Below are 15,539 nucleotides of genomic sequence, written 5' to 3'. Positions count from 1 at the left end.
AGAGTACGGGGGCGCCCCCGCAGGCGACGCGGCCGCTGATTGGGCCGTTTGAATGAGACGCCCGTGCGGCCCGGCGTACACGCGCGCGCGCTCCCGCCCCGAGGAAGTCGCGCACGCGACTAACGGTCGGCCAGCGGCCGGGGCGGGGCGAGGGAAGGCGGGACTTAGGGGGGTTTTAAACAAGTGACGGAAGGGTCACTGACCAATAAAGAGGGGCGGTCGTGATCTGGGCTTGTGGGGCGGGTAGGACTGGAAAGCTACTACTAATGGGAAGCCGGTTTAGCGTGATGGACGTCAGCTCTAGCCAATGAAGTTCCTCCGTTTCTTTGTGTATGCAAATGAGTACGCGTAGGCTGGCGTCTTGGCCTGGCTGCTGTGGAGGGGCGGAAATCCGTCTGTATTTGTCTATGCGGCGCCATTTTGTGCTGTGACCCGTGTTATGTGGTAGGAAGTCCTGAAAATCAGGTTGAATGACTCTGAAGGCTTACACTTCCCGCTCCTCTAGTGTATGGCTTGTGACTTTTGCCACTTCTAGTTTCTTTGGTGGCTTGTAAATTCCGGGATTCTTTGGGGTGCCAGGGAAGCCCCATGGTTTTCTTCAGGGTGTGGCTTTGTGACTGGCCCCTAGCCAGGTGCATCTAGTCTTAGGAATACAATTTTTGGTCAGTCCGATGCGTAGCGAGAACTGGAAATTGAACCTGGCTTCCATATGCTCCTCTGTTCAGGGGAACAGGGTGCTGAAAATGAGGACATGGTGGCTCCTAGGTATGGTAGAGGAGGTTTTATGGTAGGTATGCGGGAGAGAACAGCAGAGGTATTTGAAAGCGTCCAGACTGAACATTGCGGGGTGTGGGGTAGAAGCGACAGAGGGAAAGAAGAGAGAAGGTGCAGGGACTGATAGGTGACACAACACACCGCAAGACCAAGGGAATAACAGACAAAAACAGGAGGTAGAGGATGAGGGAGAAGGGAACAAGGGAGAGGAACAAAGGACTGCCTTTGGATAGAGAAGAGACAGACGTGGCCCATAGTCAAATGACAGTTTATAAAGGTAAAGGGGGAACCCCGTATTAGGATGAGGTGTTTGGCTTTAATTGGGCATGTTAATTAGGTGAGCCAAAAGGCTTTCGATTGTTTCCACAGCTGGACCTTGGTAGTCAGCCTCAGGAGGAAGTTTCCAAATAAGAATATAGATCTTGGTGGCTTGCTTTAGGAATGTAATCTAATGGGGAAGAAGGGCAAGGCCGCCAGAGCCATATTTGCCACGATCAGGCTGGCTGGAGTCCCTTTTATAAAGGGTAAATAGACCAAGAGAGGAACCATGTATCAAGGGCCAAGAGATTGTGTGAACCAAGAGCAGAGCCAAAGGGGCAGGTAACCAAAATGACGGAGTTGTATAAGGAATTTGAAGGAAAGAAAAGAAAGCAAAACCCAGCCTTTGAGTTGGAGAGGGTTAGGGTAGTGGGCGGGGTCAGAAGTGCTGGGAGGAGCCATGGGCAAATATTTACATGGTAAGTAAATATTTGAGAAAAATATTTTCACCACAGAGGTGCATACCTTTAATCCCAGCGCTTGGGAAGGCAGAGGCAGGTGGATCTCTGAGTTTGAGACCAGTCTGGTCTGCAGAGTGAGTTCTAGGACAGCCAGGGCTACACAGAGAAATCCTGTTTTGAAAACCAAAACAAAACAGAAAGGTGGAGAAGAGTGTTTATTTTAGCCCATGGTTTCTGAGGTTTCAATCCATCATGATGAGGGTATGACAGAGTAAAGAAGCCAAAATCATGACAACCAGGAAGCACACAGAGCTACACCTTCCTCACCCTCACACACTTCTGTCAAGGTTTTTGAGAGAGGATTTTACTACACAGCCATGGCTGGCCTTGAACTCACAGAAATCACCCACCTCTACTTCCTGAATGCTGAGGTTGGAGGTGTGTGCTAGCACTCTGGCCTCATTCCTTTCATCCATCCTCTGGCCCGTGGGATGCTACTGCCCTCATTAGGTCATGTCTTCTTTCCTCACTCTTAAGGAGCCCAGAGGTGGCTCAGTCCACTTGTGATAGCAATGAAACTAGCTCCAGGAATCCCATTGCTGGGTGAGAACAGGCTGAATTTGACCTCAGAGGAGCAGGAACTCACTTGTCTCCCAGGCAGATTCCACAGCACTGACAAGCTGTGCCGCAGCTAACCCTGCCTGAGTATGCTTCCTAGTCTCATTGTCTCTGTAAGACTGTAGCTCTGCTAGAGGGCAGCGGGGAGAAGACCTGGGCTTCTGCAGTAGCTCTGGCCCTGGCTGCTAGGAACTCTCTCCTTCACCAGTTCCTTTTCAGAATTTCTTATGCATGTGGGTGCTTTGTGTGAATGTATGTATGCTGCACGCATCCCCTTCCCCAGGAGTTTAGAAATGTCAGATCCCCTGGAACTGGAGTTGGGGATGGTTGTGAACCACCACATGGGTGCTGGGAGCTGAACTCAGGTCCAAGCCACTTGTCTGTCCAGTGGCGGAATACAGTCCAAGAATGTATTGGTGCGTGAGGAGAATTCTGAGAACACTCCAAGAAAACAAGAGTCTTGTGACCTCGGTTTCTTCAAAACATGGAATTTTTCTTGGAATATGTTTTCATGCTCCTCCAGGTGCAGCAGATAGGAAGTTTACTTCCGATTGCTCCTTATTGCTTGCTGGTGTTCTTCAAGCAAATGTTTAGACTATCTTTTCTATGCCTCTACGGAAAAATGTGTTTTTGCCACGTGTGGTGTGTCCTTGTCGTTGTATACAGGCTGAACTCATGAGAACTTTACTCAAGTGACCTTTCTTAACACTTAGAGTATAAACCAGTGGTTTTCAACCTATGGATCGCGACCCCTTGGAGATAGTGAGGTTGCCTAATGACCCTTTCACAGGGGTCACCTAAGACCATCAGAAAACACATTATAATTCATAACACTAGCAAAATTACAGTTATGAAGTAGCAACAAAAATAATTTCATGGACAGGGGTCACCATAACATGAGCTGTATTAAAGGGTCGGAGCATTAGGAAGGTTGAGAAGCACCGGCATGAACTGTCTGAGGCTCTGAATAAAGTTGGCTATTGCATGAGACTTCAGTCTGCCTCATTTATCGGGTCCATTCTCCCAGATCTCATCGCCTCTAGAGTGGTCACAGCCCAGCCCCCTTATTTTGCACATTTTTGTCTCAAGGTTCTCTGCTGGTATGAAGATGAGTTACAGGCATGAAGTTGACCTGGTTAGCTATCACATCTAGCTTGCACAAGGCTCTAGGTTTGACCCTAATATTACCAATAGGCAAACAAAACACGAATACTGGGCAACTCTCATGACATTTGATCAGACATTGGTTTCTTACACATGACACCAAAAACATAGCAAAAGAAAAAATGTCATGTTCAAAGGATCATCCAAAGTGAAGAGATACGGTCTTGGTGTGACTCATTAGTAGAGCACCTGCGTAGATTCTGCCAGTGAGGGGCTGGAGGGTGGTCAGTGGTAGATGGCCTGCCTGCAGTCTAGTCTATGGCCTGGGCTACAAGAGACTCTGTCTCAAAAAAAACCAAATTGAGCCAGGTAGTGGTGGCTCACACTTTGAATCCCATCACTTGGGAGGCAGAGGCAGGTGGATCTCACTGTGGGAACTCCTTCAGCCAATGACCTTTGAGATGCTGAACCCCTTTGGGTGCGGTCTTGGGTAATATAAAAACATGTAGAAACAGCACACCTTCTCTTGGCTGCCAGATTCTTTCTGTTCCTGTTCCCCGCTCATGCAGAGGACTGTTGATCTGTTAGTCTACCCATAAATAAAGAACCCTTTAGTATACTCTATTCTGAGCTAGTGTGGGATTACTTTATTGATATCCTGTACAAATCTCTGTGATTTCAAGGCCAGCCTGGTCTACAGAGTGAGTTCCAGTACAGCCAGAGTGGTGCATAGAGGAACCCTGTCTCAGAAAACTAAACCCAAACCAACAACAAAAAGCACACAGAGAGAGGGAGTTTTTTTTTTTTTTCTGTTTCTTTTTTCTTTTCTTTTTTACCGGGCTGGGCTCAAATTCAGGGATTCACTTGACTCTGCCTCCCAAGTGCTGGGATTATAGGTGTGTGCCACCACCACCAGGCTAGATGAAGACTTTAATGGCAGAGGGAACAACTGGTGTCAGAGGAGTGGGTCTGGATCTTAGCAGTCTTTAAAGTATGAAGCAATCCAGGACAAGTAACACTGTATCCTCTTCTATTTCCTAGCTCTCTGGGAGGCTGAGCATCCTTTTGTGCTGTGTGTGGATTCTCTGCACTGTGGCAGCCTGAATCTGCAGAAGTTTGTCATCTTGGGTAAGACCCTATGGATTTGTAAATGTCTGTCAGTGGACCAGGTGCTCCCTCTAGTGGCAGACCCAGAGAAAAAGGTGGAGGCTCTGTAATTGGTAACTTTTTTTTTTTTCCTGTAACTTGTTCTGTAGACCAGGCTGGCCTCAAACCCAGAGATCCTCCTGCCCCTGCTTCCCGAGTGCTGGGATTAAAGGAGAGGACCACCACCACAAGCTGAGGCTGTCTTTCAGGGTTGTTGTTAAATTAATGCCTTTGGTGCATGCCAAAATTAACCGCGGGTACTGGAGATATAGCTCACTCAGTAAAATGTTTATCATGCAAGTATGAGAAACAGAGTTCGATTCCCTAGCATGTGAAAAGCCAGAAAAGGTGGCACTAATTTTTTTTCCTTGAGTCAGGGTTTCTTCGTGTAGCCTTGACTGTCCTGTTGCTGTGCAGAACATGCTGGCCTTGATCTCACAGAGATCTGCCTGTCTAAGGTGCACCACCGCTGACCAGCTAGCACTCACTTTTGATGCCGGTACTGGAGAGAAAAGACAGGCAGATTCCTTGTGCCCACTGGTCAGACAGCCTTGTATAATTGGTGAGCTCCAGGTTCCATGAAGAAAGATGCCTGAAGCTGACCTCTGGCCTCCACACACATGCATACATACACAGGATTCACAATGAGATACCTACTGTCAACAGGGTGGGAGCAAGCCCTTTCTCACACATGGACTTGTGACAGGCCTTCTGAGTTAAAGTTGGTTCTATTCAACAGAGCTCTTCAAAACCCAGGCTGGGCATGTAGCTCAGTGGGTGGAGCACTTGTCAATCATATGTGTAGTTCTGGGTTCAGTCTTCAGCACCACATAAAACCAGTTGTGAAGCTGGGTGAAGTGGTACTCACCTTTCATCCCCGCACTTGGGAGACAGAGGCAGGTGGATCCCTGTGTTTGAGTACAGTTTGGTCTGTAGAGCAAGTCCCAGGTCAACTAGGTCTACATAGAGAAACCCTGTCCAGAAAGAAAAAAAATTACTTGAATGCTGGACTTGTTCGAATGTACTTTTATAATCTCAGCACCTGAGGTAGGAGGATATCCTGGGCTACTTGCAAGACCCTGTCTTGGAACTGGAGAGGTGGCTCAGCAGTTAAAAAAGCAGTTATGCAATCATGAGGGCTCATGTTCAGATCCCAAGTCCAGGTTAGAGTCTGTGGCTCTAACATCCTCTTCTGGTTGCCCTGAGTGCACAATGCTGGGATTACAAAGCATACACCACCACATTTACTTTTCCATGGTGTTGAGATTAATTTGGCCATGGTGAACAAGCACTCTGTCAGCCATGGAAGTGTGCACACATGCACATGTCTTTAAAAGAAAAACACCGTGGGCTGGAGAGATGACCCAATACTTCATTTATGGGAGCTTTAAAACTATAACCTCGGGCTGGAGAGATGGCTCAGTGGAGAGATGCCTGCTCTTCCAAAGGTCCTGAGTTCAATTCCTGGCAACCACATGGTGGCTCACAACCATCTGTAATGAGATTTGGTGCCCTCTTCTGGCCTGCAGGGATACATGCACACAGAGCACTGTATACATAATAAATAAGTAAAATTTATAAATAAAAATAAAATACAAGAGCTAGTTCCAGGACAGGCTCTAAAGCTACAGAGAAACCCTGTCTTGAAAAACAAAAACAAAAAAATCTGAGGGGTAAGAAATCTACTCACAATAGGTTCTGTCTATCCATGTTTCCTTATTCTTCTCTCTTCAATCCATCATTTCTCATGTACCTTCTTGTTCTCCCTTGTTCTCTGCTCTACCTGTTACAAACATTCCTAGTCATATATATCCTTAAAACCAGCAATTCTGCCAGGCGGTGGTGGTGCACGCCTTTAATCCCAGCACTCGGGAGGCAGAGGCAGTCGGATCTCTGTGAGTTCGAGGCCAGCCTGGTCTAGAAAGAGCTAGTGCCAGGACAGGAACCAAAAGCAACGGAGAAACCCTGTCTCGAAAAAAAAAAAAACCACAGCAATTCGTCAGCCCTAGATGGTCTGGGAGGCCCTTCTGTCTATGTGTTGCTTTTATTGGTTAATGAATAAAGAACTGCCTTGAGCCTATGGCAGGGAAGAACAGAACCAGGCGGGAAAAGCTAGGCTGAATGCTGGCAGAAAGAGGGCGGAGTCAGAGAGACGCCATGGAGCCACTGGAGACAGATGCTGGGAACTTTACCCAGTAAGTCACAGCCATGCGGTGATATACAGATTAATAGAAATGGGTTAAATTAATATGAGTTAGCCAATAAGAAGCTAGAACTAATGGGCCAAGCAGTGATTTAATTAATACAGTTTCTGTGTGATTATTTCAGGTCTAAGCTAGCCGGGCTGCAGGGAAACAAGTGCCCTTCTCCAACATTAGCAGATTCCAGGGCCGGAATTCTTTTGCTTCATAGGAGAGCAGATAAGGGTTTTTTTTGTAGGGAGCTGCTTGCCCATTCCCAATTTGTAGGAGGAGGACTCACTTATTCGTTCCCAGCTGCCCAGCTAGTTTAGAACCAAAATAGTCACAAAGAGCTGTATTAATTAAAACACTGCTTGGCCCACTAGCACTAACTTCTTATTGGCTAACTTTTACATCTTACTTTAACCCATTTCTAGTCATCTGTATATCACCACAAGGTCGTGGCCTACCAGCAAAGTTCCAGCATGTCTATCTCCAGCAGTGGCTCCATAGTGTCCCTTGACTCCGCCCTTCTTTCTCCCAGCATTCAGTTCAGTCCTCCTGCTACCTGAGTTCTGCCCTATCAACAGGCCAAGGCAGTTTCTTTATTCATTAATGATAATCACAGCCCACAGAGGAGACTCCCACATCAGGTTTTCACACACACACACACACACACACACACACACACACACACACACACACACACAGATCCATGGGAGTGGCTAGTACATGTCCAGTGAAATCCTTAATGGAGAAAGTTAGTTAAAGGAATTAAATCATCAGGGAATTCTAGAGGGAAAGGTTAGTGTGCTACACTTCATTTTTAGGTGGTTAGAAAGGTTTATTTTCAGCAAAATTATGAATAGGGCATGGATTGTATTTTAAATCAGTGTGCCACATTTTTTCTCTCCCAGCATGCCTAGAATCTGGTAACCAAGCAACCTACATAAACAGTCAGGGAGAAGCTAAGAAGAAGCTCTTGATCAGATAGTGTGTACACTGGCAGCTGCAGTTTCTATGGGCCTAAATCTGGAGTTTTGCTCTAGGCAGTAGAAACAAGGAAGGGACCCAGGCCTCTGAATTGTCAGTTCTGGGGTGCGTTGTTATCAGATGTTCTGATAGTGGGCAATCTGAGTCTGTGGCCAGTGTCTCTTCTGCTGTCCTTGAGAGTAAAACACAAGCAGTAAATTTCCTGAACTAAAATCATCAGTAAATTGAGGAGAAAGTGAGCATAAGGAGTTAAGAATTCTTTAAGTGGGGGTAAAACCAGAGCAGCAGTGTGGGCAGGTAGTAATTCTATGTCCTTGGATATCTGGAATATCTTAGATGGGATGTTCTAGCCTGGACCCTAAGCACTGACTAAATGCCTGCTGATAAAGATAGTTGCAGGAAGGCAGATCTCTGCATTTACATAGGAGAGAGGAACAAGCCCTGGCACTGGGAAACAGCTTTCACATAGCTAAGGACAAACAATACAGAACTGTGGAAATTATTTCCCCCCCCCCGCAAAAAAAAAACCCTGTCTCAAAAAACAAAAAGACTCTCAAATCTCAAAAAAAAAAAAAGCAAAAAAGCAATAAGAATTAAATTCACCATGTAAAAGGTAAGGCAAAAGAATGTCCCTCAAAAGCATTATTTAAAGACGGCTCAGCTATTATGCACGAATGGCTCTTCAAGAGAACCTGAATTTTATACCTAGCACTCACAACTTCTGTTAACTAAACTCTGTGGGACCTTACTCCCTCTTCTGGCCTGTGCAAGTACTGCATCATGTTGCACAACTCACACCCAAGGCACTTATATATACACATAGTAATTAAAAAGAAAAATCTTAGCCAGGCATGGTTGTAATGATTCAGCTACACAACATGGCTGACACTTCCAGGTTCCAGGACCACGCATGTGTAGATAAGCCCTCAGGCAGAAGTGCCTAATGGCCCCGGGAATCTTAAAGGACCTCACATGACCCATGTGCAGCACGGCTGCATCATCTGCATATGATGTAGCTGCGTGACACCTTGCACGCATGTGTGAGCTCCATCATCTGTGTATGACATAACCATGCCATCCCCTTGTGCACATGTGCTAGGCGGCCCTTAAAAGCTGGAGGCACCATCTTCAGTCTTCTCTCTCTCTCTGCACACCGACCTTCACCAGGCCTGTACACGCCCCCCAGTAAACTCCTAAGTGGGTTTGTTGCGTGCTCCGTGTTTCCTTCTCACTAGCACCAGGTAATTTCAATGGTGGTGCACACTGTTAGTCCCAGCACTCAGGAGGCAGAGGCAGGTGGATCTCTGAGTTCAAGGCCAGCCTGGTCTGCAAGGAGAGTTCCAAGACAGACAGGGCTACACAGAGAAACCTTGCTACATACACACACACACTCCACAAATGTTAAGGAAAAAGGTATTTGGGCAAGGTAGTCATAAATGGAGGCTCAAGGAGTAGGTGGAAGTCTGTAGAAAACCAAAATAGCAAATAATGTTAAAGTGTCTCCAGGCAAGACATCTTATTAAAAAAATGGGGGGGGGGGTCTTTTTTTCTTTTTTTCTCTTTTCTCTCTCTTTCTTTCTTTCTTTCTTTCTTTCTTTCTTTCTTTCTTTCTTTCTTTCTTTCTTTCTTCTGAGACAGAGTTTCTCTGTAGCTTTTAGAGCCTGTCCCGGAACTAGCTCTTGTAGACCAGGCTGGCCTCGAACTCACAGAGATCCTCCTGCCTCTGCCTCCCAAGTGCTGGGATTAAAGGCCTCCATCACCACCACCCGGATTTTTTTTTCTTTTTGGCATTTTTAGACAGGGTTTCACTGCGTGTCCCTGCTTGTCCTGAAACTCACAGAGATCTACCTGCCTCTGCCTCCCAAGTGATGGGATTAAAGGTGTGCGCCACTACTGCTGGGCTTAGGTTGATTTTCAATAACCAGAAATAAATAAGTCTAGACTGGAACTCACTGAAAAAAAGATTGCTCTGAACTCCAGTCTTTGGGAATTGGTTTAACTTGTATGTGGGCTTGAAATAAGAAAAAAATGCTTATTTTTATTTTCTGCGTATGGACGTTTTGCCTGCGTATGTTCAGTGTGTGTATGCAGAGCCAGAGGAGACAAAAAGAGGGCGTTGGATCCTCCTGATTTGGCATTACAGACAGTTTTGAGACACCATATGGTTTCTGGGACCAGAACCCAGGTCCTCTGTGAGAGCAGCCAGTGTTCTTTGTCACCAACTTAGGAGCAGTGGGACACGGGAGAATCGAATAGATAAATGGGGCAGACTAAAGTCTCATGCAAGGGGCTGGAGAGATGGCTCAGTGGTTAAGAGCATTGCCTGCTGCTCTTCCAAAGGTCCTGAGTTCAATTCCCGGCAACCACATGGTGGCTCACAACCATCTGTAAAGAGGTCTGGTGCCCTCTTCTGGCCTGCAGGCATACACACAGACAGAATATTGTATACATAATAAATAAATAAAATAAATATTAAAAAAATAAAGTCTCATGCAATAGCCAACTTTATTCAGAGCCCCAGACAATTCATACCCTGAGGGTTCAGAATGGCCACTTGAGTAAAGTTCTTATGGATTCAGGCTATATACAACTACAAGGACAAGCTGCACGTGGCAAAAACGTGGCAAAAAAAGGATAGTCTAAACATTTGCTTGAAGAACACCAGCAAGCAATAAGGAGCAATCGGAAGTCAACTTCCTATTTGCTGCACCTGGAGGAGCACGAAAACATATTCCAAGAACAAGTCGTGTTTTGAAGAAACCGAGGTCACGAGACTCTTGTCTTGTTTTCTTGGAGTGTTCTCACAAGCACTCAGGATTCTCACCTGACTCCATTCCAGGACCATATTCTGTTTTTTTGTTTGTTTTTGTTTTGTTTTGTTTTTTTAAATATTTATTTATTATGTGTACATTATTCTGTCTGTATGTAGGCCAGAAGAGGGCACCAGACCTCATTACAGATGGTTGTGAGCCACCATGTGGTTGCTGGGAATTGAACTCAGGACCTTTGGAAGAGCAGGCAATGCTCTTAACCACTGAGCCATCTCTCCAGCCCTTTGTTTTGTTTTTTAATGTACATTGGTGTTTTGCCATGGGTGTCGGGTCCCCTGGAACTGGAAAATCCAGACAGTTGTGAGGTTGTGAGCTGCCGTGTGGTTGTAGGAATTGAACCTGGGTCCTCTGGAAGAGCAGTCAGTGCTCTTAACCACTGAGCCATCCCTCCAGGCCCTTGGCCATCGATTTTATCAATGTTCAACTGTCTTGTTCTTCAGAACTATCCCCTAAGGCCTCAGTGGTCTTCCAAGGGAATCTCTGCATGGACGAAACCCCTGAAGGGACTTGGCAGAGCATGAACAGGTGACCACATGGACACAGGAGATCTTGGACTTATTCTTGGAACATCTTTAAGTTTGAGGTTCTCTGCAAGGGCAAAGCTAAAGAGAGGTGGAATAAAAATCACACTCTGGTGTAGATTTTAGAGCTTCACAGGACACATTAAGAATAGCTGCTCAGAGACTGTGTCATTGACACTATGGAGTTGGGAACCTGGGAAGGATGGGTGTTAGGTTATGAAGGCAGGAACTCAAGGCTGTACCCAGACTTCTTGACCCACCCTTTCTGAGTGCAGGAGGGGAGATGGCTCTTTCCCTTCCCTCCTTCCTACTTTTTTCTTTTTTTTTCTTCTGTATAATTTTTATTCCATGTATGTATGTATGTGTGTATGTATGTATGTGGTTTCATACATCACAGCACACATGTGGAGGTTAGAGGACAACTTTCAGGACTGGGATTTCTTCTACTGTTTGGGTACTGGGGATCCAGCTCAGGTCATCAGGCTTGGTGGCCATCATCTTTACCAGCTGAGCTCCTCCTTTTCTTCCTTTCTCTTCCTCTCCTTCCTTCCACCCCTTCCTTCCCTCTACTTCCTCCCCACTCCTCTGTCTGTTTATTTTTTTTTTAAAAAAAACACGCTATTTTTATTTTATGTGTCTGGGTGTTTCCCCTGTCTGTCATCTGTGCAGCACACGCAGTGCCCCCAGAGGCTGGAAGAGGATGTTGGCTTCCCTGGAACTGGAGTTACAGATGGCTGTGAGCCACCATGTAGGTGCTGGGAACTGAATTTGGGTCCTTTTGGATAAGCAGCCTGTGCTGTTAACCACTGAGCTGTCTCTCCAGTGCCCCCGCCCCCATTTCTTGAGACGAAGTCTCACTATGCAGCCCTGACTGACCTGGGAGTAGTGTGCAATCCTTGTGCCTCTGCCTCCAGAGTTCGGGTTTTACAGGCACATGCCACTAAGCTCGTCCTCTCTCCCCCCTCCTCACCTCTCCTTCTCCTCCCTCTCTCCCCCTCCTTTCCCTTTAAAAGAAATGATTTCTTTTATTTCTAATTGTTTGCATGCTTTTGTGTGTGTGCGTGTGTACATGTGCGTACAGGTCCCCTGAAGAGCCAGAAGGGGTGTCAGATTCTTGAGCTTCATTATAGAGTTTGTGTGTGTGTATGTGTGTGTGTGTACCTGTGTGTGTGTGCCTGTGTATGTGTGTGTGTATGTGCGTGTGTATGTGTGTGTGTGCCTGTGTGTGTGTGTGTGTGTGTGTACATGTGTGCGTATAGGCCCCCTGAAGAACCAGAAGGGGTGTCAGATTCTTGAGCTTCATTATAGAGTTTGTGTGTGTGTGTATGTGTGTGTGTGTACCTGTGTGTGTGTGCCTGTGTATGTGTGTGTGTATGTGCGTGTGTATGTGTGTGTGTGCCTGTGTGTGTGTGTGTGTGTGTGTACATGTGTGCGTATAGGCCCCCTGAAGAACCAGAAGGGGTGTCAGATTCTTGAGCTTCATTATAGAGTTTGTGTGTGTGTGTGTGTGCGCGTGTGTATGTGTGTGTGCCTGTGTGTGTGTGCGTGTGTATGTGTGTGTGTATGTGCGTGTGTATGTGTGTGTGTGCCTGTGTGTGTGTGTGCCTGTGTGTGTGTGTGCGTGTGTGTGTACATGTGTGCGTATAGGCCCCCTGAAGAACCAGAAGGGGTGTCAGATTCTTGAACTTCATTATAGAGTTTTGGGAGCTGCTGGACTGGATTTTGGGAGCCAAGGTAGGGGTCTTCTGAAGAACAGCAATCATCCCTTCTGAACCTTCTCTCTGTCCCACCCACTGTTTTCTCTTGGCTCAATTCCAGGTAGCCAAGGATGACCTTGAACTTTTTGCATCGTTTTGTTTTCAAAAAAAGGGCTTTGTTAAGTAGTCTTGACTGGCCTGCTACTGCTGTGTAGACCAGGTTGGCTTGAAGTTTACCTTCCTCTGCCTGAGTGCTGGCTTAAAGGCTTAGGCCTTGTCTTGTGCTGACCTTGAACTTCTGAACTTCTGATCCTCTGGCATTCACCTCCCAAGTATCAGGTTGATAGGAGCTTGTGCCCATGTTTTCTTTCTTTTTCTAAACTTAATTGCATCTATCTGTCTGTCTGTCTATCTATCTATCTATCTATCTATCTATCTATCTATCTATCATCTATCTATTTTGGTTGTGAGACTAGCCTTTAACAGCTGAGCCATCTCTCCATCTATGTATGTATGTATGTATCTATCATCTATTTATGGTGTGTGTGATGGATGTGTAGACGTGTGCCATTGCATGTGTAGAGGTCCAGCTACAACCTTTGGGCATTGGTTCTCTTATTTCACTATGTCGGTTCCTGGGACAAACTCAGCTCATCAGGGTTGGCAGCATAAGCCTCTACCGACAGAACCATCTCCCTGGCCTTCCTGCTGCTTCTTACTCAACAACAACAACAACAACATCTTGAAGTATCCCTTTCAGGCATGCGGGTCACAAAAAAGCCATCTTCATTATTTTCCTCCTGATGACTTTCAATGTTCACCTCTTGTTTTCTTCCTCTCACTCTGTACCAAGGACATACAGTTGGGTGCCCATAAGTTAAATATATGTATGCCACAACACTCTTGCATTATTAGATGAAGAAAAGCAGGTTACAGAGCAGCCTATATATAGGAAGACTGCTTTGTGGGGGGGAAATGTACTTGCATGAGGAAAATTCTGGAAGGAAGCATAAAAATGCAAATGGAACTTGACTGGCTGATGCTCACTTGGCCCTCCCCTCGCTTCCCTGGCTCTCATCTGTTCCTCTCACAATCACCACCATTGTCAGGGCACATTTGGCTGCCAGGAATGGGAGCCCAATCAAGAGAGGCTTGTGGGAGAATTCAGGAACTTCCGAGGGCCATTTACTCCTCGAGAACAGGGACTTATTTGTGCTGCTCACTCCATTTTGTTGAATAAATCTTCGGGTTGGCACAACAAAAATATGAATCCAAGCTGGCTCCTTTGAGTCCCCAGGGAGGACTAGCTGACTGTTGCCTTTCCTTCATACCATCCCTGCCCCTTCCGTACTTTCCCCCAACAGTCCAGTCCATATTCCTTCTCTTCCTCCTTCCCCCCTTTCCTGTCCCGTCATTTCTGGGTCTTGCTATGTAGCCATGGCTGGACTGGTATTCACTATGCATGTGTACATACATTTATGTGTGTGTGGAGCATGCACATGTGTTCATGTGTGTGTGTGTAAACCAGATCTCAACCCCACAGTGTCCTTCCTCAGGAGCTGTCCACTGGAGCTTGGGGATTAAGCTAGTCCCCACCTTTCCAGTGTTCCCGTCCCTGGCTCTGTGTATACATGTAGGAGATTCAGCTCATGATCCAAGCTTGGGAGTGGAACACTTTACTGACGGTGCTGTGTTCTCGGTCAACTTTATTATATGTTTGTTTATTTATTTATCTATTTGTTTATTTTTTGTTTTGTTTTTGTCTTTTTGAGACAGGATTTGTCTGTGTAGTTCTGGCACCTGTCCTGGAACTCACTCTGTAGACCAGGCTGGCCTTGAACTCACAGAGATCCCCTTGCCTCTTCCTCCTGAGTGCTGGGATTAAGAGCTAGTTCCAGGACAGGCTCCAAAGCCACAGAGAAACCTGTCTCAAAAAACAAATAAATAAATAAATAAATAAAACACTGAAGTTAAAGGCACATGCCACACTTGTCTTGGCTTTCCCTTTTGATCCCAAGTGCTGGGATTACAGGCATATATTTGCCCCAGCCCATCTCTACTCTTCTTTCCCTCCATCTTGGCTTGCAGGAGGATTTGCACATTCAGACTTTGAGGTGAAAGCTTACATTGCAGAGATAGACACTTAGTGATGCCTTTAAATTTTTACATCTATTTATTTGCTACTATTTATTTACTGAGTTTTATGTGATGTATTGCCTTCATGTATGTGTGTGAAGGTACCAGATGCCTTGGAACTGAAGTTACAAACAAGTGTGAACTGCTATGTGGGTGCTGGGAATTGAACCCAGGTACCCTGGAAGAGCAGGGTATTTTATTTAAATACCTTTTAAAATTTAATTTACATACCGACTTCAATTTCCTCTCCCTCCTCTCTTCTCAGCTCCACCTTCCCACCTACCCCCTCCCCTTCTACTCCTCCACTTTCTCCCTTCAGGCCTCCCATGGTCCTGAACAAAGCTTGGCACTTCAAGTTGAGGTAGGACTGAGCTCCTGCCAGTGCTTCAAAGCTGGGCAAGGTAATCCAGCATGGGGGAACAGGTCCCCAAAGGCAGCTGAGTGCCAGGGACAGGTCCTGCTCTCACTGCTAGGAGCTGTCACTCACATGCAGAGAGCCTAGGTTGGTCCCATGAAGTCAGGTCAGCTGTTTCTGTGGATCCTCCAACCCCCTTCTCCCCCCTCGTCATGACCCCCCCCCGCAGCCAGTGCTCGTAACCGCTGAGCCATCTCTCCATCTCCCTATCTCTTTATCTATCTATCTATCTATCTATCTATCTATCTATCTATCTATCTATTGTGTGTGTGCACGCACGCGTGCGTGTGCATGTGTAATACAATCACTCATACAGGTGAATAATGGACACCCGAGGACCATTTGCAAATGTTGGTTCTCTCCTTCCACCATGTGGCTCCCAGGGATTGAACTCAGGTCGGCGGC

Source organism: Microtus pennsylvanicus, chromosome 1 (assembly GCF_037038515.1).
Source record: "Microtus pennsylvanicus isolate mMicPen1 chromosome 1, mMicPen1.hap1, whole genome shotgun sequence".
NCBI lineage: Eukaryota > Metazoa > Chordata > Mammalia > Rodentia > Cricetidae > Microtus > Microtus pennsylvanicus.
Note: the sequence above shows the minus strand (reverse complement) of the source record.